This window comes from Erinaceus europaeus, chromosome X (assembly GCF_950295315.1).
Source record: "Erinaceus europaeus chromosome X, mEriEur2.1, whole genome shotgun sequence".
Taxonomy (NCBI): domain Eukaryota; kingdom Metazoa; phylum Chordata; class Mammalia; order Eulipotyphla; family Erinaceidae; genus Erinaceus; species Erinaceus europaeus.
This window is the reverse complement of record NC_080185.1, coordinates 105,386,733-105,410,610: the sequence shown is the minus strand read 5'-3', so window position 1 is coordinate 105,410,610 and position 23,878 is coordinate 105,386,733. Positions and strand designations below refer to the sequence as shown.

Here is a 23,878-nt window from a genome sequence, read left to right as displayed (position 1 = left end):
AAAGAATGACTAACATTATAGTAGGATATATAGTAGCTTAGAGCTCTAAAAAATGAGCAAGAAATGGTAATGAGGCTGGAGAAACAGGCATAATGGTCATGCAAATGATTTCCATGCCTGAGACTGAGGTCCCAGGTTCAGTCCCCAGCAGCATAACAAGCCAGATCAGAGCAGTGCTGTGGGGGGGAGAGAAAGGAAGAAGGAGGAGGAAGAGGAAGAGGAAGAGGAAGAGGAGGAGGATGCAGAACTACAAAGGCCAGAATTAAAGAGGAAATGAATGTATAGGTCATTATGATTCTGTGAGTTGTATGCATATGCAGGAAAAAGAGAATCAATAACCTATCAATGCATCTAGTGTAATATGAAAAGATAGTAAATACTAACATCCCCAGGAAAAGGCACAGAAGAATTAGTTTTAGAATCCTAAGAACATAAGTTTGTAAAACTTACACATTAAGGCACAGAAGTGAATACTTGAGAACAAATGAAACTCAATAGAATTATAATAAACACAATAGTCTTATAGTATGTCTCATTTATTAAATGGTAGAGAATAAGAGGCCTGCTATTTTGAGATACTTTGCTATAGGGGGCACCCTCTGTCCTTGACATAATGAGAAGAATATCATTTTTGAAAATGGCATGTAGTATTAGAACATGTTCTCGGACTACAGGACTCACTTAAAAATTCTCCAAAGAAAGGACATACCTAGATCATCTGTGATAAATCTATTCTGAGATGCTACAACTGATAAAAAAAAACAAATCCTAAACATAAAGAAAAACTACCTATTTGAATTTATTCAAGAAACAAATAATACAAGTTCAATTTCAAAGAACTTCCTCTCCATTATCATTTATTTAGTGGATGTAAATGCTGTGTTTCTCAATACTAGATGTGGCCAGGAAAATAACGATTGTTAGAAGAATACAAATCAAACACACTTCTGAGAAAATGGTAAGTTACTAAAATGATGCCAATTAAGTAGGAATCTATTTGTAGGATATAAAACACTCTGAATGAGATATTCTTTTGTTATTCCAACCATACTTGCAATTCTAAAATTCTATTTTGGAATAATGGCCAGTTTATTGCCTAAAATAGGCTTTCCTTTGATTTTTCAATGATATTATAAAAACAAAAATATGTATAAAGAAGCTTTGTATAGAACTGATTAGACATGGATAAATATTTATCCCCAAACAATCTGGGGGTGGGGGTGGGGACTAATTATTTCAGAAATCACACAATGCGAATTTAGGATGATTGAAACATATACAATTATATGCCACGTGAGGATGACAAATGATATATTCTCAGATTTCCCCCTCACCCTTTCTCTCCATTACTTCTCTCCTCTTTTATTCTCCTATTTCCTTAATAAAATTTGTTATCAGGGGCCTGCGTGATTCCACCATTCCCTGTGGTCATTTCTTGATATAAGGTGATGGTGAGAGAGAGGAGAGGAGAGGAGAGGAGAGGAGAGGAGAGGAGAGGAGAGGAGAGGAGAAGAGAAGAGAGGAGAGGAGAGGAGAAGAGAGGAGAGGAGAGGAGAGGAAAGAGGAGAGAGAAGAGAGGAGAGGAGAGGAGAGACATCCACAGCACTGCTCATGAAACTTCTTACATGCAGATAGGGACCAGGGACTTGAACCTGGGTCCTTGCACAAGATAATGTCTACACTCAACCCAGTCAGTCACTATCTAGCTCCTGTACCCCTTTTTCTTAACACATATGAAGAGTACATTTTACCCCTTAAAGTAACTCCAAGGGAAGAAATGCTCAGGTGGTTATACAAGAAGTCCAGATTATGGAAATCTCCAAGTTGTACACGTGAACACAGAGAAACAGTAGTGCGTAGGAAGTCTTCATATAGAAATGAAGACTAACACACTTAACTTTCATTGTTTAGGCCTAATACCTGGATACATGTAGAAGTAAAAACACATTTATCACATTCTGGACTTACTGTATTTTCTTATTAAAGATTTTAAAAAATGTTTATTTATTTCCTTTTTGTTGCCCTTATTGTTTTTATTGTTGTTGTGGTTATTATTGCTGTTGATGTCATCGTTGTTGGATAGGACAGAGAGAAATGGAGAGAGGAGGGGAAGATAGAGAGGGGGAGAGAAAGATAGACACCTGCAGACCTGCTTCACCACCTGTGAAGCCACTCCACTGCAGGTGGGGAACCGGGGGGGGGGGGCTCGAACCAGGATCCTCACGCCGTTCACTGCACTTTATGCCACGTGCGCTTAACCTGCTGCGCTACCGCCCGACTCCGCAGACTTACTGTATTTTCAAGCTACTATCTCCATTGCTACCTCTTATATAGAAGACTGCAGACTGCTTTTGCTCCATTTCACTTCTGTGGGTGCCTGCAGCATACCAACAGAGATTTCCTCTCCAGCTATCCACTATGTGGCTATATTTCTTTATTAGCCAATATATATTTTATAGCTTATATCCTGAAAATTTGAGCTTGGACAAAACGCAGTGATACAGTCCATAACATGGCACCTATATCATGAAGAGATTGGTTGACGTTAGTTACAAGGAGGTGGAATGTCTTAGAATTATAAAATGCATATGAATGAATAAGCCAGAAAATAGTAACACAATTTGTAATTTGTGATTTCATTATGACCATGGAATGAGGTCAAAGAATGACTGTTTTCAGCGATTTACATTTAAATACCAAAAAAGTGCAGAAAGCACCAAACCTATAGGAGAAAAAAAGATACAGACATAAGAAGAATGAGGAGGAAGAATGCTAATGAATGATGTTCAGATGAAAAGAATCAATGAAAAATACCCAGCTGTGGGAAATGCTTTCAAATGACCATTTATGCAACTGATGCATGGACTAGGTATTCCTCAGTGCAGAATGCACGAAGAGAAAATTCTTATAAAACAGAACAAGATCCTTGGCAAAACACCAAATGAAATACTTTTCAATAGTCAGGAAAAGGAAGAGAGTGAAATGATGTCAATTAGAGAGCAATGCCTGCTGCTGGAGAATTACCAGTATTCCTGGAAGAAAAACCACCACGTTTCAAAACCCTGAGAGTTCTGGGAAGCAATGACCACAGAAACAAAGCTTACTGATTAAACTCAACACGTTGGCCGTGGTTAAGAGGCATGCTACAAATGGAATGGCATCATAAGAAAAATAATATGTGCACACAGGAGAAATTAATATTCAAGATAGTGTGTTTGGTCATTAGCAGGGGTGGACAAAGAGCAGTCAGGTACCCTCAATGAGGACTGAATTAGAAGGTTCCAGATGAATAGGTACATATTGTACAGATTGACTGATTGTCAGTCCCTGATAAATCCAATAACTGGCAAATTCCTAAGAGAATTTTCGACACATAAGTCCAAGCATTCCACTGCCCTTTGACTATAATTATAATTTCCAGGAAAGTTAAAAAAAAAAAAGTAGACAAAGTTTCAAATCCTAACTTGAAGAATCACCACCCTAGGATATTTGCCAAATGCCTTTTACACCTTATTGACAATCATTTGTAACTGTCAGTGAATAAACGATGACCCAAATGACTAAGAAAAGGCTACAAAATATTTCTAAAGTAGAGGAAATGCTAAAGTTCTTTTCCTTTTCAGAATTTCCCCCAAATTATTTGCTTAACCAAAGTTCAGAACAGAAAATTATCAAGTATAACGGCTGAAAAGAGGTTCCCACCCATGAATTTAACTGTTTTTGAAACGTTATTATTTTTTAAAAGCTAAGCAACCACAGTGGTAAACTGCATGCTAAAAGCAATCCACGACAATTTCCTCAGGAACTCTGCAATCATTATATACAATTCTCAACAGTGACATTTAGAACTAAAAGTTCTAATAATGGATGTCATGCTTTGAACAGCATTTAAGCAAAAACACATGCGGGGACTGATCCAAGGTATGAAGTGAGTTCTAAACCTAGGGACCACTGAACAGCTAGAAGTTGTTGTAAATAATTCTAGTGGGAGGGAGATAAAGCACGTACATTTCAGCTTCCCAACTTAGAAAATGATGTGAGCTATAACTAAACCTTCATCAGTGTGAGTTCTTGAGGTTTTCAACATAACACTAAAAAGGACAGGTTGTACTCATTCCACACAAGATGTGCTGCTGACCGTCAAGCTCCTAAATGCAATGTCATGGAAAATACCAACGTTTCCTCACCACTAACCTTTTTAAACAGAGAGCGGGGCTAGGGGGTAGGATTGTTAATGAGTTACAGTTTAGGTGTAGTTTACTTGAGGGGGGCTGTGGGGCATTCACTGCACTGAAAAAAGCTACATTGGAGACACCCTCATCCAAGGCTTGCTCATCTATGGAAGCTTTAGCACAATTGTCCACCAAGTAACATAAACACTAAAAGAATACAGCACCATTGTCACAGAATTCCACAGATGTTATTGTTATCCATAAAAACAATACTTGCAAGTTCTGAAACTCTGCTGATGAAATTAAAAATAATACCGTAAATACCACAGACATAACAGAGATGCTTTAAAGTTTCAACTGCATCCAACTAGAGCTTTATCTAATTTTTTTATCACATAATGTACAGCTCAAGACTTTGATAATATCATTTTATTGAATTTCACTTCACAAATTTGCCATTAGCCTCATGATCCATTTCTCCCCTCCTGATTTTACTTCTTATGCACCAAACATTTAACCAGAAGACACATCCATTAAAAAGTCATTAAATCCTAAAACAGCATAAGCTGGCCATAATAAAAGAGCTGTCCCCTTCAACAACCACTACCAACAACAAACAAAACAAACAACAAAAAAACCACTCAAACCCTCTCAAAGTAGCTCACCATCTTTCTCTTGAACAAAAATAGCATATATGAGAGACAGTCTCACTGAGAGTTCAGCTTTGGAACTTTCTCCAGGAAGGAAAACTGAAGCAGCTTGAGCCCAGTCCTACTGCTTCACCAAACACCCTTGTTAGTGGGTAGCATGTAAGTGAAGCTACATGGCCCAAAAGGGTACCAAATGCTCATGTCATCTACTTAGTAACTGTGCAGCTGTCAACTGTTTATTTATTTATTTTCCCGTCATGACTAGGGCTTCACTGTTCAGGGTTGACTTGCTCAGATAGAGTTAGAGATTGGGAGAAAGGGGAAGAGGAAGAAAAGGCACCATAGCCCTGAAGCTTCCCCCAGTGTGTGGTAGGGACAAGGGGTTGAACCTGGGTCTCACGCATGACAAAGCAGGGACACAGGGACTGGGTGATGGCGCACCTAGTTAAGCACACATATAACCAAGCACAAGGTTTTGAGCTCCCACTTCCCACCTGCAGAGGGAAGCTTCACAAGTGGTGAAGCAGGTCTGCAGGTGTCTATATTTCTCCCTCTTTATCTCCCCATTCTCTCTCAATTTCTCTCCATCCTAGCTAGTAAAAGAAAAAAAAAGAAATAAAAAACCAGAAATAAAAGCAGGGACATTATGCAGGTGAGCTGTCTTACCAGCCCAATTAATGGACAGTGAACTCTCTAGCCTCTCTCTCTCTCTCTCTCTCTCTGAACAAGAGGACCTTGTTTTCTCTGTCAAACCTTCCTTTCCCAGTATAAAATACCTCCTGAATTACTACCACTACCGCTACCACTACCACCACTACCACTTCTTCTCCTTCTTTTCCTTTTCTTTTGACCATGATATCTTTCTATTGTTGTTTCCCAACCAGGGAATGACATCTAAATATTTTTTTTTTGCACTGGCTTACTCCAGGCAATCTAAGGATGTAGATGCTAGAAGTCTCCATCCCAGAAGAGCTCACAAGGCATGTGGGGTCACAGCGTTCTAGGCTTCTCACTTTTTGACCAGATCTTCTCTGGCTTATGGTGGTGCTGGGGATTGAACCTGCAGTCTTCAAGCCTCAGGCATGAAAGTTTGTTGCACTTACTGCTGTACTATCTCCCCAGATGCTCACAGCATCGTTACTTAACCAAATTGTCTTCCTTGCTTTCTCAACACAATCATGGGAGCTCCAGAAGGCCCTTGGTTTATTACACTGGGGGTTCCTTTAGTCTCCCTTAGAAGAGGGATAAGGGCGGAGGCTCTCCACATGATATATTAATCTCCAAGGTGTACTGTGACGTGCAGAAGTGATTTGAAGCTTCTCAGTTAACTCTCAAGTGCAAGTCAGCTCAAAAGTGTCATAGTCAGTTCTAGACTTTGGGGAAGGAGGGCTTTGGGGTCCTGGCACATGACTGTGGAGGAAGACCTAAGCTGGGGGTGACAGTGTTTTGCAGACACCTGTCATGGGGAGATGAGAAATTGTACCCACGTGTCAACAACTGTACTGGAAACCATCAACCCTACTTCCAATTAAATGATATTTAAAAATTAGTGCTATATTCAATAGAAACTGCTGAATAAAGTGTTGTGTCCTTGATCCCAAATACAACCACAATACAACTGGCAATCTTATGCATAGCACTCATACAATAGACTCTTCCTGTTAAGGAAATAAAATAACTTGGAGTGGAGGGTGTTTCCAAAGTTCCCAAGGCTAAGGCGTGGGATTTCATTTCCAGATGTTTTTACTCAACTGCGGTATTTCTTGTGATGGGACTATTAAAAAAAACTTTTTAAGTGACATGTAACTTATTAAAAATATTTTATTCAGGGGTTAATGGTTTACAGTACAGTTGTTGGCACATTTGGCACTGATACAATCTCTTATATCCCTACAATATGTGTCTGCAAAAAGACTCTCACCTCCAACTTAGGCCCTTTATCCACCATCATGTACCAGGACCCTGAAGCCCACACCCTCCAGCCATTTCCCTGTCTTTCTTCCCGAAGAGGCCTTTGCTTTGGTGCAATACACCACACCTAATCCAAGTCTGTAATATGTTATCTTTGACACTTAGTATAAAGAACATGAGCAAAGTATCTAAAGTCCGACCTGATTCATGCACTGCTTTGTGAAAGTCAGCCTCTCAGTCTTCTATGAGCCCCCAAAGCCCATCCTTTTACCAAAGAATTCCACAGCAGTGGGTCAAATAGAAATGGTTACTGAGAAGCACAGTTTGTTGCATTGTGCGATGATGGGGAAACAAGAGTTGCCCAATATTTAAGGGTGCATTCATTATGTAACGGGAACTTTGTGCTGAGAACAGCTCCATGGGGAGAAACAGTATAGCTTGGTGTAAAAATCTACTCTGATTCACAATGCACAAGTTAGACATTTGCAGTGCAGTTTCCCTCATACAATCATATTTGACCATATTTTCACATGACAGATGACAGTCCCCCTGGATTCTAGATTGACACAGGTCTCTGACCCCTCCTCCCACAGCTGGAATGGAACACAGAGGAAGGAGTGGAGAGCGTGGTCTGTAACCCTGATCTTGACCCACACTGCAATTTGAGGCTTACAGTAATAGGGATCAGATAGATATTATAGGAGCCGGGCTGTGGCACACCTGGGTGAGTGCACACATGACCATGCTCAAGGTCCTGGATTCAAGGACCTTGTCCCCACTTGCAGGGGTGGGGGTGGCTTCACAAATGGTGAAGCAGGGATGCAGCTGTTTCTATTTCTCTCCACCTCTCTAATGGCCCCTCCCATTTCAATTTCTCTGTCTTTCTCTCTATATATATAAACAGACAAGGGCGATGCTCACCACCGAAAAAAAAAAATGTTGAGCAACAGTTCTGTCATTTACAAGAGCATTAAATGCAAGTAGAGAAATATAGTTTTGCCAGGGAAGAAAACAGCATTCCATTAACTGTATGCAGATTCATTCTTCCTAATGTACACTGCTCCCTTACCTCCCTGCAGTCTAGAAACTTCTGTTACAACCTCCCATCCATAACAATAAAGCCCTGAAACAGGGCAGGGCAGGGCAGGGCAGGGCCAGAGAGAATGGAATGGCACTAATAAAGAATATTTATCAACTCTCCAGACAATAACTTGGATCCACCTGAATATCAGATTTCAGGCTCAGGGGAAAAAGAAAAAGAAAAAGAAAAAAAAAACTAGTATAGCCATAGGCCCTTTGGAATATAACTAAAATATGCCTACTAGTTATCTAGAAAATGGAGGACCCCCAACTCTTCATCTGTACTATTCCAGCCTTTAGATTCATTATTGGTCAACAATTTATTTGGCTTTGCATGTTAACTCTCTTTTCAAGCACCAGGTTCCAGAAGCTAGCATGATGCTGACCAGACTTCCCTGGACAGACAACCCCACCAATGTGTCCTGGAGCTCCACTTCCCCAGAGCCCTGCCCCACTAGGGAAAAAGAGAGGCAGGCTGGGAGTATGGATCGACCAGTTAATGCCTATATTCAGCGGGGAAGCAATTATAGAACCCAGACCTTCCACCTTCTGCATCCCACAATGACCTTGGGTCCATACTCCCAGAGGGCTAAAGAATAGGAAAGTTATCAGGGGAGGGGATGAGATATAGAGTTGTGGTGGTAAGAATTGTGTGGAGTTGTACCTCTCTTATCCTATGGCTTTGTCAATGGTTCCTTCTTATAAATAAAAAAAATTAAAAAATAAAAAAGAATACTTGTACTTGTTTTAGTCGAGGCCACCATTGTATTTCCATGCCTACAGTGTGTTTTGTGTGCACGTGTTTGTAATGTGTTATGAATAGAATTAGCATCCCTATGTTCAAAAGTACAATATGGTGAAGTAGTGGTTTAAGAAAAGACATATGGGGTGTTGTCTGGACGCCTCCGCTGAGTGTCTCCGGTCCCCCGGCTGCCACCGCCGCCTCGGGTCCTAGAGCCAGAAGCGACGTCACCGCCATGGCTGGCATCAAAGCTTTAGTTTGTTCTTTGGAGAAGCAATTGGGCTGATGTTTTTGATGCTTGGGCGTGCCCTTCCAAAATGCAACCAATACTGGCCCCTCTTCGTCTTATTTTTCTATATCCTTTCACCTATTCCATAATGCATAGCCAAGAAGATTAGTGGATGATACAGATGCTATGAGTAATGCTTGTGAGAAGCTCGCCATATTTCTTACAACAGGCATTGTTGCCTCGGCTTTTGGACTCCCAATTGTATTTGCCAGGGCACATCTGATTGAGTGGGGAGCTTATGCACTTGTTCTCACAGGAAATACAGTCATCTTTGCAACAATACTAGGCTTTTTCTTGGTCTTTGGAAGCAATGATGACTTCAGCTGGCAGCAGTGGTGAAAAGAATTTCTGAACTATGGTCAAGTGGACTTGTCTTTTATTGGTCATCGATGCTCACAGGAGATGGGGCAATAATGCTGAACGGTAGAGCAAGCCTCTTAGGGGGTATTCTAGGTGCTCCCTTATCACTTTTATTGTAAGCATACTATTTTCACAAGGACTTACTGAAGGATTAAAAGGACTTTCTCTTTCGGAAAAACTTGATTGATTTCACATTTAACTATAGTAAGCTTTTTGTTGTGTCCTGCTGAATTTAAATACTTATATGTTTTCCCTGTTCCATTTTCTTTTTTTAATCAATATACAATGTTAAATACTTTTTAAGTGTAATAACTATTTACATTATTTAGGAACTCAGAATTCTGCTGGCTGTATTACTGAGCTGAAGTACATCTGTTCTCAAAATTATTTAACCTCCATTATTTCAAAAAGTTAAAAGTAAGTTTTCAGTCAGGATCACATTGCTCCCAATTTTATGCAAACCTGCAGGCCATTGGCATAAATTTATATACTATATACTCACAGCAAATATAGCTGCATTTATACCTCAGAGCGGCCAAGTATTAATTCCCTTGCTCTCCATAATGTTGCTGGTTTTGCCAATAAGCTGGTGTTTTGTGTATTGAAAATCATATTATTAAATTGCTATAAAAGAGTACTGTCCTTCTTAATTATTAGAATTTACTGTTAAACTTTAAGATAAGAGTATAAGAACAGTTTTTTGAGGTGTGGTTTTTATTTATGTTTATTATAGTTAGTCAGTCGAGTAAATTGCATTGTGGGGAGAAAAGGTGTTGAAATTCCATTTTTTGAATCCTGTTTCTATTTATAAATGAAATTTTTGATCTTCTATCAGCCTTTCCTGTTTTACCCTGGGTAAAATGGACATACATGGAACTACTATTGCCAGGGGAAAGTTATGTGTTTGCATCATAATATGCCAGAAAACCTTTCCCTGCTTACTCCTTTTAACTTATTTTGTATGGTGCATACATTGAGTAAAATAGCTTTTCAAATATAGCGAAATAACACTTTAAATTAGAAGCGTTTCACTTACCTGGAAAGTAATTGCTATGCCATACATTTCAGAGTGCCCCTGCCCCGCAAGGCCTTGATGCAGTTAGCAAGTGACTTGTTAGTCTTACAAATAATTCATGCATTTACGATTTAAAATTTAGACCATGGTAAATGTAGTTTTTATTCTCTAAAGTTCTATATGTAATTTAAAAACATTTAAGAAAACTTTCTTGTATACCTCTCAACTTTTTTTTATTTCATCATGATAGATTGCTATTTCCTTTCAGATGACATTTATTGTGTGAATTAATGCAAGGTAGCCAAATTCAGCTGGATAGCAGCTTGAGTCACAAACCTGACCAAAAGACTCCTAGTAACCAGGCATTATAAATTGTAGTAGCCAATTTGCTTCTCAGAGTTATCAGTACTATTTTCAGAAACTAGTTATGAAAACTTTCAAGGTGATCTGAGAATATTTTGTTAACCTTTGTATGTTAACTCAGCATACTATATAAAAATTGTTTTGCCTTCAGACAAAACAGAGTAATCATGACAGCTGTCTTGTTGTTTTGTAAAGTTTCTTTCTCAAGAAAATGGGAACAAATTTTGGGTTTGTTCAGCTTTTTACTAAAGATGCCTAACAGCCACTGGTTTTATTGCTGATCCCTAGTTACTTCTGGCTGTGAAATGGGAAGCAGGATATGCACAGGGCTGAACCATTTACTAAGTACACTAAAAATGGCTTTCGGTGTGACATGGTCTATTAAAAGGGGAAAGTACAGGTTACACAAGAATTAGATGACCAGTGATATAATTTGGAACTCTGTTCCTGTGATCTACTTGATTTTTTTTTTAGAAGGTACATTCCCCAGTCCTTTCCTGTTTTCTGTCTTAGAATGTCGTGCAGAACACTGTTACTGGTTTATTCATTTGGCCATAGACTCTTTTTTTCTAACAGTTGCATATTCTTTCTGTATACTAGTTGCACTGGCAGCACTGTGTCTTTGACCTTGCACACTAGCTTGACATAGTGCTGTCTTGGATTTCTAGGCTAGTTACTTGAGGTGTGAATCTTCCATAGAATATGCACTGATACTGCATTGCCATTCTTCTATGGAAAGAAAACTTTTGATCATGAAACAATAAAGATTTTAAATAGCTAAAAAAAAAAAAAAAAGAAAGAAAAGACATCTGAGTATGGAGGAGATAGCATAATGGTTATGCAAAGAGATTCTCATGCCTGAGGCTCTAAGTTCCCAGGTGTAATCCCTCATACCACCATAAGCCAGAATTGAGTAGTGCTCTGGTAAAAATAAAATAAATAAAATAAAATAGAATAAAATAAAATACCTATAATTACGATGGCAACTGAAGAGCCCCTGAGCTGTTTGTTCATGGATGCACAGTGTACATATGGGCCACTTGTACATGTTATATTGAATTTGGAAGGAAATGAGGTCCCAGGTTCAATCCCTGGCACCACCATATGCCGGAACTAGCAGTGCTCTGGTGTCTCTTTTTCTCTCATGAAAATAAACAAAACTATATATATATATATATATATATATATATATATATATATATGCAAACGAATTTCCAAATAATCCTTGAGAACAAATTATGCTTGTAGAGAAGATGCCTTTAAAAATATTTTACTTATTTATTTTTATATTATTTATTAGTTGGATAGTGAGAGACATTGAGAGGAAAGACGGAAATAGAGCGAGAGAGAAGAAGTCAGACACAATACTGCTTCCTCACCTGTGAAGCTTCTCCACTGCTGGTGGGGAGCAGGGGCTTGAACCTGAATTCTTGTGCACTATAACATGTACACTCAACTAGGTGTACCACCGCCCAGCCCCAGTAGAGAATATTCTATATTGTCTATCATTCTATATTTGTCTTTTGCTGTCAGTGTTATCACTAGGCTTTGTGCATGCATAATTCCATCACTTCCGTTAGACTTCTGGGTGTTTTTGTTTGTTTGTTTGCTTGTTTGCTGTTTAACTGAGGATGAGAGAGCGGGACAGATAGAGAGAGAAGGAGAAACACTACAGCACTGTATTATTCATAAAGTTTCTCTTGTGCAGGTGCTGCCATGTGTTGACCAGGACCTTTAACATAGGGCTGTGTGTATGGCTGAGTGTGATACTTCCTGTCTCCCCATAGACTATTTTAAAGAGACCACTGAACCTTTATGTTTGTCTTGTCACAATTCCCAGGTAAAAGAGTAATCTCTACACCGTCTGTGTGGCAGACTGCTGTTGGTCTCCAATGTTCCCTTGCCTTCTTCCCAACAGAACCCATGATTTTAAGTTTGATGCATGAATGCCTGCAGGAAAGTGTGCATTTCGTAGCCTTAGAAAGTATGCATTATTGACAAAGTTAGGGCTGAGAAACGGGAGGTGGAAATTTAATACTTCTTGTACTGACTAAGTTTTCCTTAAAATGCTGACGACAATTCTCTGTGTGTTTGCTCACTCTTCCTCCCTCTTGCTGAGGGCTGAGAGTCAGTTGTGATGGCTGGAATTGGAGCAAACATTTTGAGCCATGCATTGATGGTGAGAACAGCAGTTGGCATAGCAAGAAAAACAAGATAAGCAGAAACTGACGACTTGGTGAAGCAGAAGAGTCAAATGACCCCTGAACAATCTTCTTTTGTACCTCTACATGAGAGAGAATCACTTTTCTCTGCTCTTTGAGCTTTTGTTAGAGTGTATATATCAGTTGTGACTGAGCAATGTGTATTTCTGCTAGCTGGTCAGCCAGACTAAGAATGATGGGCATTTGTGAAGCAGTCCATGCCTCTAAGTGCCAACGCTAATAGTGAGGTTTTCCTTCCTCGTAACAAGGTGCCCCTGTGACACTGGGCAGTGGTTTCCTCCACAAATAGTCTTAAATGGACCAACTCTGTTACCCACTCTCTCCACATGCATGAAGAAGTGGACCTGTGTTTTCAACATGTCTTCTTCTTCTTCTTCTTCTTCTTCTTCTTCTTCTTCTTCTTCTTCTTCTTCTTCTTCTCCTTCTCCTTCTCCTTCTCCTTCTCCTTCTCCTTCTCCTTCTCCTTCTCCTTCTCCTTCTTCTTCTTCTTCTTTTTAATGGGGAGGTTAATGGTTTATAGCATAGTTGTTGGCACACAGGTATAATTTATAATATTACCATTATAGGTATCTGCAAAACATTTTCACCCCCAAATTAGGTTTGTCATTGTGTAGCAGGACCTGAAATCTCTCCCTATCCCTCCTATCCCTCCCCTCCTTCCCCAGAGTCCTCTGCTTTGATGCAATACAATAGCAGTTGAATGCATAACAGCCCAAACTTGGACGCAACCTAGGTATCCAACAACAGATGAGTGGCTGAGAAAGTTGTGGTCTATATACATAATGGAGAACTACTCAGCTATTAAAAATGATGAAGTCACCTTCTTTACTTCATCTTCGATGGAGCTTGAAAAAATTATGTGAAGTAAGATAAGCCAGAGAGAATGGCGAATATGGGATGATCTCATTCATAGGCAGAACTCAAGAAACAAAACAGAAAGGGGAAACACAAAAGTATAATTCAACTTGCCTTTCTAGTGAACATTCTATGTTCTTCCAGATATTCCTCACATAACTTCCCTTTGAAATTCTGTTCACACTGATATGGCTGTACTCTCATTTGTCAACATCACGAATAAATGTGGCACTCATAAATCAACTTGATAACATGGATGTGATTTAAGCAGTGAGGAGGATACTGAAACCTTTGCTAATTTCATTCACACAGTCCCCTGCTGTACTGGTTTCTAGAACAGGCACTGAGACATAAGTGAGTTTTAGTTTCTGTTCTCACCGAAATGAAATCTAAACCTGCCACTTAGGAATTGCCTGATAAGCACTAGTTAGACAATCTGCCTTGATAGGCCACTGCCAGCCCCTAAATGAAAGGAACCTTGAAATTACTGGCCTTATTTGTTGCCAAGTATAATTTCCTTGTTCCTGTTCCCTTCTACCCATAAAAGCCTTGCATTTTATACAACTTTTCAGTGCTCCTTTCTCTTCGCTAGACTGGGTGCTGTCTGAACCGTGAATTACTGTAAGATCTTTAAAATGAATTTAGTTAATTTTTTTAAATATTTATTTTATTCATTTATTCCCTTTTGTTGCCCTTGTTGTTTTATTGTTGTAGTTATTATTGTTGTTGTCATTGTTGGATAGGACAGAGAGAAATGGAGAGAGGAGGGGAAGACAGAGAGGAGGAGAGAAAGATAGACACCTGCAGACCTGCTTCACCGCCTGTGAAGGGACTCCCCTGCAGGTGGGGAGCCGGGGTTCAAACCAGGATCCTTATGCCGGTCCTTGTGCTTTGCGCCACCTGCGCTTAACCCACTGCGCTACAACCCGACTCCCTAGTTAAATTTTTTTTAAACAATCTGAGCTATCATGTATTTGTACACAGGATGGCAAAACATTTTAACAGCAGGGCCCCACACCTGCTTAGGGCAAATTTTATTTTATATCTAAGATGGTTCCAGCAATCCTGCGTGTTGTAATGATACCTGGCTTTCAATTTTGCTCTGCTAGAGTGTGAGAATGGTGGGTGTAGGGCTTGAATCTGGCTTGCATACATGACAAAGCAGCACACTATCCGAGTGAGCTATTTGCCAGCCTGCTTCATAACTCTTTAAATACAAAGGATAAAGCAAAGTAATGTCTCCGAAAACTTGAATATCTAGGTGGAAAATTCAGCCAGGTGCCAAGTGGTGGGCATCTAGTTAAATAATTAAAAAAGTAGTCACACAGATGCTTTGTTATTTAAAATCCTTCTCCCTCACAGAGTAAGAGTGATAAATTGTAAGGACTACCCCAATACATTTTCAATTAAATGACTAAATTAATGTAGAGACATTTAATTAAAGTTCCACTAGTTTTTCCAAATGCCGTTAATTATGGCACTATCTAAAATTAAATCTCTCCCCAAACTCTTTTACAATTCTTCTGCTCATCTGATACAGATATAATTAAAATGCTGCAAGTTCACCTAAATACATCCAAATATTATAAAGGAAAATATGAAAGACTAGAGTTTCAGTAACTATTTCAGAAGCTGGTACTGTATCGGGATTTCTACAATCCTTGGGGAAAGCCAACAGATGTTAAGGGGACACACACATACACACACACACACTCAAAATTCCTCTGAAGAGAAATTTCTCTTTTTATAGGGAAGGCAGTACAGTGAACACCATAGACAAATAGTTTCAAAGATTTTTTTTTCACCAGTAAGCAGCAAAAGATAAGAATTTCTTAAAAGATTCCAGGTAATTCATTTCAGGGACAAGGTGTACTCTAATTCTAAAACTCCTGTGCTACCATTTTCTAAATTATAAAAAAAATTCCTTAATGTCATCTCCAAAAGTTTGTCCTTAGAAGAAGCCATTCAGAATCTGTGCTTCGGCATACTGGGGCCAAACTCTGAGGTAGGAAGAAGCAACCAGGACAGCCCTAGCTTAGTTTCAAGTGCAAGTTATTCCCCAGTGACTAAAAGTTCATCCTAACTCCAAAATATTTTTCTTATGTGCATGTAAGATGCAAACACACTCATCAGAATGGTCTACCATCATCAGAACTTTCTGCATTTATTTGACTCTAACAGTTCTCACTGCAATTGCTCTGCATGGGACAGGGTTAAACCACCTGAAACCAACAGATTCTCTGTTTACCCTTCACCTAACCCCCAGTCCTTGCGGTTCCTTTTGCAGATATAGCTCTCTAAGGAATAAGGATTTCTTTGGAGTGAGAGGGAGAGTCAGGAGCAAGACTGGAATCTTGGGAATATAGCATTTTTCTTCCCCCAAATTCCCTTTTAGTTCTAGTCAAGAAATATATGTCTCAGAGTTGTGACTCAGGACAATTCCTCTGTAGACAGATTGGTATGGCTTCCTGATAATTTTCCTACTCTTGATTCTGCTTTGCAGAGACTAGTTCTTGCTCGTCCCTGGCTTCTTAATCTCATTCCAACTATACTCTGAAAATATTGCACACGAGCATAGATCTCAGGAGGGAGATAGGCCATACTCACATAACACCCGTTAGTGTGTACTGTTGTAAATGTCCAGTTTGGTATTATTGTTGATAGACCATTTACTGTGCCTAATGTACAAATTAAATGTTCTCACTGATAAGCATCGTGTTGTGAAACTTAATAAGGTGCTTGAATAATGTTGACTTGTTCGATGTCTTCTTAAAGTGTTCTTATAACATCACTGAGGAAGAAAAACAATCCCAGTAAAAGAGTGAAATGGTATTAGAAAGCCTTCTTCCTCAGGAGGACAGGTGGTGGTGCACCTGGTTAAGTGCTCACATTACAATGTGCAGGGACCCATGTTCAAGTTCCTGGTCCCCACCTGTAGGGGGAAAGCTTCACTAGTGGTGGAGCAGGGCTGCAGATATCTTTCTGTCTGTCTCCCCCTTCCCTCTCAATTTTTGTCTCTACCCAGTAATGATAATAATAATAAAGCCTGCTTCCTTAGATGAGGTTTTACTTAAAAGTCCAAAGTAAATATTGTCAACATAGAGAGATTTATGTAAATGAGGTAGGTGGGGCTAGAGCAAAGAGGGCAGGCACCTGCTCACAATTCAATCCTGGTTCTGAGTAGCGATGTTGCTTTGCTGGTAGGGCAGGGGGCGGGGTGGGGGGCTAGCGCAGGAGGAGGGGAGGCACTACTTTGCCTAGCAACAGCTGAGCCTGTGAGAGAGCTTCCCTCCCCAAAATATGAAATGACATTTCTCTGTAGTTTTTGAGGTGGTGCATGTGCATGGATGTATGTATCCCACGAGACTTCACTTCTTGATTTGTTGTACTGGCATCCTAGGCATTTTGTAATGCCTGTCCTAACTCTTGCTGCTGCTGCTGCTGAATAAGCCCACTTTGCTGGCAAACTCACTGGTTTTGTAATTGAGGCCAACAGTATGCACTGGGTTCAGGCCTATGGGAGGTTTTCTTTTGTTTGTTTGTTTGTTTTTTTAGCAGATACATCACCCCATTGGATGGGGGGGGGGCACTGTATACCAATGCTCCTTCCATTCCTTCACCACAAGGCTTCTTCAACATGATGATTGCTCCTCGCAAACCCTTGGGGGAACTTTAACAAATACTGATGCCCGAAAGTCCCCCACAACACCTCAGGATGGCATGGGTCTGGTTGTAGCCTGAGCAGCAGGGTTGTTACGTTCCCCCCCCCCCAAGTGTAGCCTGTCAGGATAGCAAAGCAAATGGCAGTAAAAGTTTACTGACTGATCAGCGGAAGGGAGCCCACATCTCTAAGGGTTGTTTCCATGTTTAAAGGGTGACTAGCAGAACCTAAGTTAAACAGTAGTGGTGCTGTTTTCACTTTTAAATATGCCAATGCACATAGAACAATATTTTTGTGATGCACTTAGTGCAAGTTGTGACTTTGGAGGCAAAAGCTTGCCTTCATCAAGAACCCACTCTCCATATGCATCTGCTGAACACCAGCCAAAGGAGCCACTGCTCTCTATTGCGAGGGACTTCCAGGCTCTGGTGATGCCCAGAACGCAGATCACAACTGCCTGCCTGTGCAGTGGTCTGAATGAGGCTTCTCTCAGGCCTCCAAAGGGGAGCAGAATAGGCCACCCCAAAATACTCCTCTTTGGCATTAAGATCATCTTCAGTGTGCTATTTTTTTCTTTTTCTTTACTTTATTTTTTATTTTTATTTATTTATTTATTTATTTTTTTAATTTTTTATTTAAGAAAGGATTAATGAACAAAACCATAAGGAGGGGTACAACTGTCTCTGTTTCCAGAGATGAGTTTCACTTGATCTTGACGGATTATTCTCTAAATATGCTGTTGAATTCAATTAGCCAGTGTTTTGTTCAGAATTTTTGTAGGAGGGGTACAACTCCTCACAATTCCCACCACCCAATCTCCATAACCCACCCCCTCCCCTGAGAGCTTTCCCATTCTCTAGCCCTCTGGGAGCATGGACCCAGGGTCATTGAGGGTTGCAGAAGGTAGAAGGTCTGGCTTCTGTAATTGCTTCCCCACTGAACATGGGCGTTGACTGGTCGGTTTTTAATGAAACAGCGGACACAGCAGAAGTTCAGAGAGCTGAGAAGGAGCTGCCCAGTTGTAAGGGGCATTCACACTGAGAAGGGAAAAGCCACTTGCAAGGAGGGCTCCCCTCTCTGGATCAGAGAAAGAAAGCTCACTCCACAGCTCCAGAAGCTCTTGGGGGAAGAGTTGGTAGAAACCATTGGGAAAGGCAGGGACTCAAGTCAGCAGGACATCCATACCCTTGCTTGCTGCGCTTTCTCTGATAATCTCCCATACCTTATTTTTCTTTTTTATATAGAGACAAAGAGACAGAGAGAATGAAAGAGACTATAGCACTGGAGCTTCTTGCAATGCACCGGGGGCCTGGCTCTAGCCTGGGTCTTCCACGTGGCAAAGCAGCTCACCCAAGTGAGCTATTCCACTGACCCTCCCTTAACTTCGTGGAGCATCTTTCTTTGGTCTTTAGCAGACTTTGTTATTTAATGAGGAGCTTGAGCACTGCAAGGAGTTCCTCAGTTTTCCTGGGGGAAAACTCCAATGTACTCTGGAAATATACACATTGTTAATCTTCTGTTTCTCTCATGTTAACCTGTCCTATATTATTCGGGGCGAGGAGGAGGCGGGGCAGGGAATCTAAGCCAAGAACCTAGAAGGGCAGAGGGAAATTTAATTTTCTTTCCCCCGCAGAAGATAGGTCTGAGCCTGTGGCCTGAGGTTCTGCTGAGGTAGCCATCTCTGCTCCACTCGAAATTGGGTTTGTGGTTCTCCATTACTCACCAAAAAAGAACCTCAAAGTCCTGCATGGCCAAATTGATTTAGGTCAGTTCACAGCCGGTGAGATTTGAGGCCCGGCAGCAGTGAGGAGTGGGTTAGGGATATATATATTTGTGGTCAGGGAGTCTCCTGTACAACTGCTAAGCACCTCTAGGCGACTCATTAATCTCCCCATTAATAAGAATGGCCCCAGCAAGGGAAAAGGCTGAGAGAAAGTGTTTTTGTTTTTTTTTTAAATCTCAACTAATCCTCTGCTCCAGCTGTCCTGCCAACTTATTGGAAGCTGCACAGGGAGGAAAGAGGGGTTCATGTTACAGCCTGAGCTTTGGAATTGGGTTACAGGAGGAATCAGGAACCACCTTGTTCTTCTCTGGGGCTCCATCAGTTAGCTTGCATTCCAGGAATGCTCATTTGCTCCGAGCAACATTAGAAATTAATGGGCTAAGAGTTGGATAATGTAGGTGGTAGATATAAAGGTGGCCTTCTTGAGTTAATGCCTCAGAATTCAACAAGCCTGTAATTTAGAAAGTCCTGTTTCACTGGAAATTTGAGTGCAAAAGTACTAATTACAGCGGAGGAAGGATGCCTTCTGTATCTTACAAAAACAAACAAACAAGCAAACAACCAGGTGAGTACAACTTGGCATGGTTTCTGATAGTATTGCTCTAGACTGTTGCTAGCTAATACATACTGCAAATAAATGATGACATCACATCTGTCTGCACAAGAAAACACAGGAAGAAAGAAAGAACATTTGGCTTGCAAATGGAGTGGACTGAATTCTTGGTGAGGTCATTGCGGTACAGGGAGATGAGACCCAAGAGTAACACAGTGGGGGAGGAACACAAAGAAAGTTGCATGATCACACCATGCTCGAGGACCTGGGCTCAAGCCCACAGTCCCTACTTACATGGTACATGGGGGAAGCTTCACAAGTGATGACTAGAGAGGGAGAGGGGGAGGGGAGGCGAGGGGGAGGGGAGGAGGAGGGGAGGGGAGGGGGAGGGGAGGGGGAGGGGAGGGGAGGGGGAGGGAGAGGGAGAGGAAAAAGAAATTTGTGTGATCAGTTTGTTTGGTCCTCAGCTAGTTAAAGGAAATCAGAAAGCCTTTCCAGGTCCATGTGACCCCATATGTCCTTTCGGGGTTTGTTGGTTGAAAGATGAAGGGATGCCTTTCCAATATTTGTAAATGTTATGAATTATATCTAACATGGAAAATTTGCCACCTTAACCATTTTATGTATACTGATCAGTAGTATGAAGTGCACTCATAAGGTTGTGCACCATTAGCACCCTGAATCTCCATAACTCTTTGGTTTGGTTTGGTTTTTTGCTTTTATTACCAGGTTTATGGCTGGGGTTTGGTGCCTGCACAATGATTCCACCACTCTGGGTCATTTTTTTTTTTTTTTTGCTGGAGGCTGAGAACATGAATGGGAGAGAGGGAGAGACACCTGCAGCACAGCTCCAGTTGTGAGGCTCCTTCCCCTCTGCAGGTGGGGACTGAGGAGCCTGAGCCCAGATCCTCTTGCATGATGTGCGCACTGTGTCAGGTGTGCCGCCACCTGGCCTGTTCATAACTCTTCATCCTGTCTGATGAAGCTGCCTTCCACTTTGTTTTTAATTTTATTTATTTATTTCTTGGATAGAGACAGCCAGAAATCAAGAAGAAGGTGGTGGTAGAGAGGAATAGAGACAAAGGAACACCTGCAACATTTCTTCACTACTCATGAAGCTTTACTTCTGCACGTGGGGACTGGAGACTTGAACCTGGACCTTTGTGCATGGTAATATGTGCACTCAACCAGGTGGGCCACCACCCAGCCTCTGTCTTTCCACTTTGAAATGGCAACTGTCATTTCACTGTCTATGATTTCAACTACTGCACCTCATAAAAGTGGAATCACATTGTATTTGCGTTTTGTGACTAGCTTATTTCACTAAGCACAATGTCCTCAAGATTCATCAGCATCCTAGCATATGTTAGAATCCCCTTCCTCTTAAGGAGGACTAGCATCAAAACACCACAAAACAAAAAAATGTTGGCAAAGGCATAGAGGAATTAGAACTCTTCTACATTGTAAGTGGGGGTGTAAAATGGTACAGTTACTGAAATAAAAAATTGTATGGCAGATTATAAAAAAATCAAAAATAGAATCACCGTATCATCCAGAAATTCCATGTCTGGGCATATTCCCAAAAGAATTGAATGCAAGGTCTTGAAGAGATGTTTGTACACCCAGTTTCATTGAAGCAATGCCTGCCATAGCTAAAACCTGGAAGTCACTCAAGTGTCAGCCTGTAGATGAATGGGTAAGTAGAGTGTGGTCTATACAAATAAAGGTTCCAATTGCTCACATGTCCTCACCTCCAGTTTCAATTGCCCTTTCTTTCTGCCTTTATTAATGAATGCACAAGAGCTAGATCCACAAATAAGATCCACTGAGATTTCTGTTACCAGATAGTGGCTCAAGGCTGGCCTCTTTCCTCCAGGCAGTTAGGGCGGGTACTTATGTGACCCTGACACCTTGCCCACACCACACTACTGCCACCATCTGGGATCTGTGGCAATGGCCTTGCCCTACAGACACACATGCCCCTACAGGCATGCTCTTGAGCTTGTCTCCCTCAACTGAATCCTTTGTTATCTCCACTTGTATTCAGTACCCTACTCTCATCCAATGTCTCCTGAAATCCAAGGATTCAAACTTCGTTTGATGTCCTGGGTCATTCCAACTGTTCAAAAAACAGACCACTGTACAACACTTCAACAGAAATCCCGGAACTCGTTAGTGTTGTGACACAGGTGAGTAGGCAACAATTGAGGGACAGCAAAACAGGCCCCTCCCCAACATGTCACTTTGGGACACACATTATTTTTGAATTTAACTCAATAAAGAAACACCCATTGCAGGGACACTTTGGCTCGCCATCATGTCCTTGAAAGCAGGAAACAAGTCTTTCACATACAAGGTACACTTCCTGTACTTGGGGGTAAAGTGACCCTTCTCACTAGAGACAGAGAACACCAAGTCAAGAAACCTGCTGAGACACACCTAGTTACTGCACTACCTTCCAATCCCCACCCCAAACTTCTCTGTCTTGTCAAGATCCTAGAAGTATAGAGGGAAAGTTATCACCTCCTTTCCCCCAACAAATATTAGTTATCTAGCTATGCAGTGGAGAGATTACAGAGTAGAGACTTGAGTTGTTCCCACCTGGGGCGGACTTTCACCTTTCCTCCTTTTGCAGGGGTAATGTGAAATGACCAGTTATGTGTCACCTGTGATACTTACTTCCTTTTCCAGGAGGTTCTTTGCATGAAAACACAGGGACATTTTATAAAGCCACAAAATAATGATAGGGAGGTAAAGTAAGATCTGAAATGAAGTGAAAAATAAGAACTCATCACATTGCTAGCCTGCGATTTCTGGGGGAAAAAATGAGAGGGTGTTATTTAAACTTGACTGTCTTATCTGGTGAGTTTTAGTGACTTCAAAGACCACAGTACAATGCAAGTTGTCAATTGCTAGGCTGTGATTTCCGTATGTGCAGTCAGAGACAGGACAGAGGGGACGCGACCTTCAAATCACCCCCAGGGAGTTCCCTGGCCAGAGACTGTCAATTATAGCATCTTGTGTCCCGTCCCTCACGACTGTTCTCTTACCTCAGAAATAAAAGGGACAGAAAATAAAGGATCTGCGGTGCCTCAACAGATAGGGCCACCGAGGGCTCAGGAGCCCGTTGTCCCGAGTCCGGACCTCGGGGTTCACTTAGTAGCCATAGGGCCTCTTCTGTCTTAGTGGAATGTTTCCTCTGGGTGCCCCACGTTCAGGCGCCAGATGTTGGGTTCCTCGGGGGAAGTGGGCCAGCCTGGCTCCCACTTCACCGTCTGGCCTGTTGATCACCAGAGACAGACAGAGAGCAGGGAATCTCGGGCCAGCAGCAGCAGGGATGAGCTCACTGAACAATCTTCCAGCGTACTGTGGTGGTGGATGGTACAACAAACCACCTCAGAGCACCGTGGCAGTGGACAGAATGCTTGATTGTTTTAGTTACAAGTTTATAAAGGGGTAGCTGTGCAGGGGAAGGCAGCCAAGCTGGCCAATGAGACCAATGTCTCCTTATAAGGAAAAAGAGAGCAAGGCAATGAGAAGGTGTGGATGGTGATGCAGGAACGGGGAAATAGAAATTTAAAGAAGGCGAAACCCACCAGAGGGAGGAGGGGTGGGGTGATGCAGAGAGACTGATAGGCTGCTTAGAATTTCCCACATACTCCAGCCCATCTCGCTCGACCACAGTGACTGGCATGCCAGTGGGAGACGGACAGGCAGACTTCCGAGGGGTCAACCATCCATGCTCAAATACACACAGTTCTGTGAATAATAACCTCATTATGACCCTTGCCTAAATTTTAAGTTAATGCTGATAGTCAAAAGCTAAATAGCTAAGTAAATGTATCTACAGTCTGTGTCAAGTTCAGCACACTTTGATCTGTTTGTGTATTTGCCTTTTACAGATTAAAATTAAAGTTCTGCAAACATAGGAGAGCTTAGAATTAAACAAATTAGAGTAAGATTGGAGTCCTGGTGCATGATGGTAGAAAAGGACCTAAGTTGGGGGTTGAGAGTGTTTTGCAGACACCTGCCACAGGGAGATGAGAAACTGTGTCCATGTGTCAACAACTGTAGTGTATACCATTAACTCCCCAAGAAAATGATATTTTTAAAAAAGATACGTAAATTAACTAACACCATTTCTTTTCACCAGTTACTTTAAAAATGTATCTTATCAATCAATGGCTTGTTTCTGACTCTTAGATCTTTTCACTCATACTGA

The 23,878-nt window shown here is 41.2% G+C and overlaps 1 protein-coding gene and 1 pseudogene across 8 annotated transcripts in view; one reads left to right on the top strand and one right to left on the bottom strand.

Moving 5' to 3' along the window:
* Positions 1–23,878, bottom strand: part of DMD (dystrophin) — a 2,449,111-nt gene that overhangs the window by 310,875 nt on the left and 2,114,358 nt on the right. The window lies entirely within an intron of this gene.
* Positions 8,601–9,382, top strand: LOC103109706 (leptin receptor overlapping transcript-like 1; annotated as a pseudogene).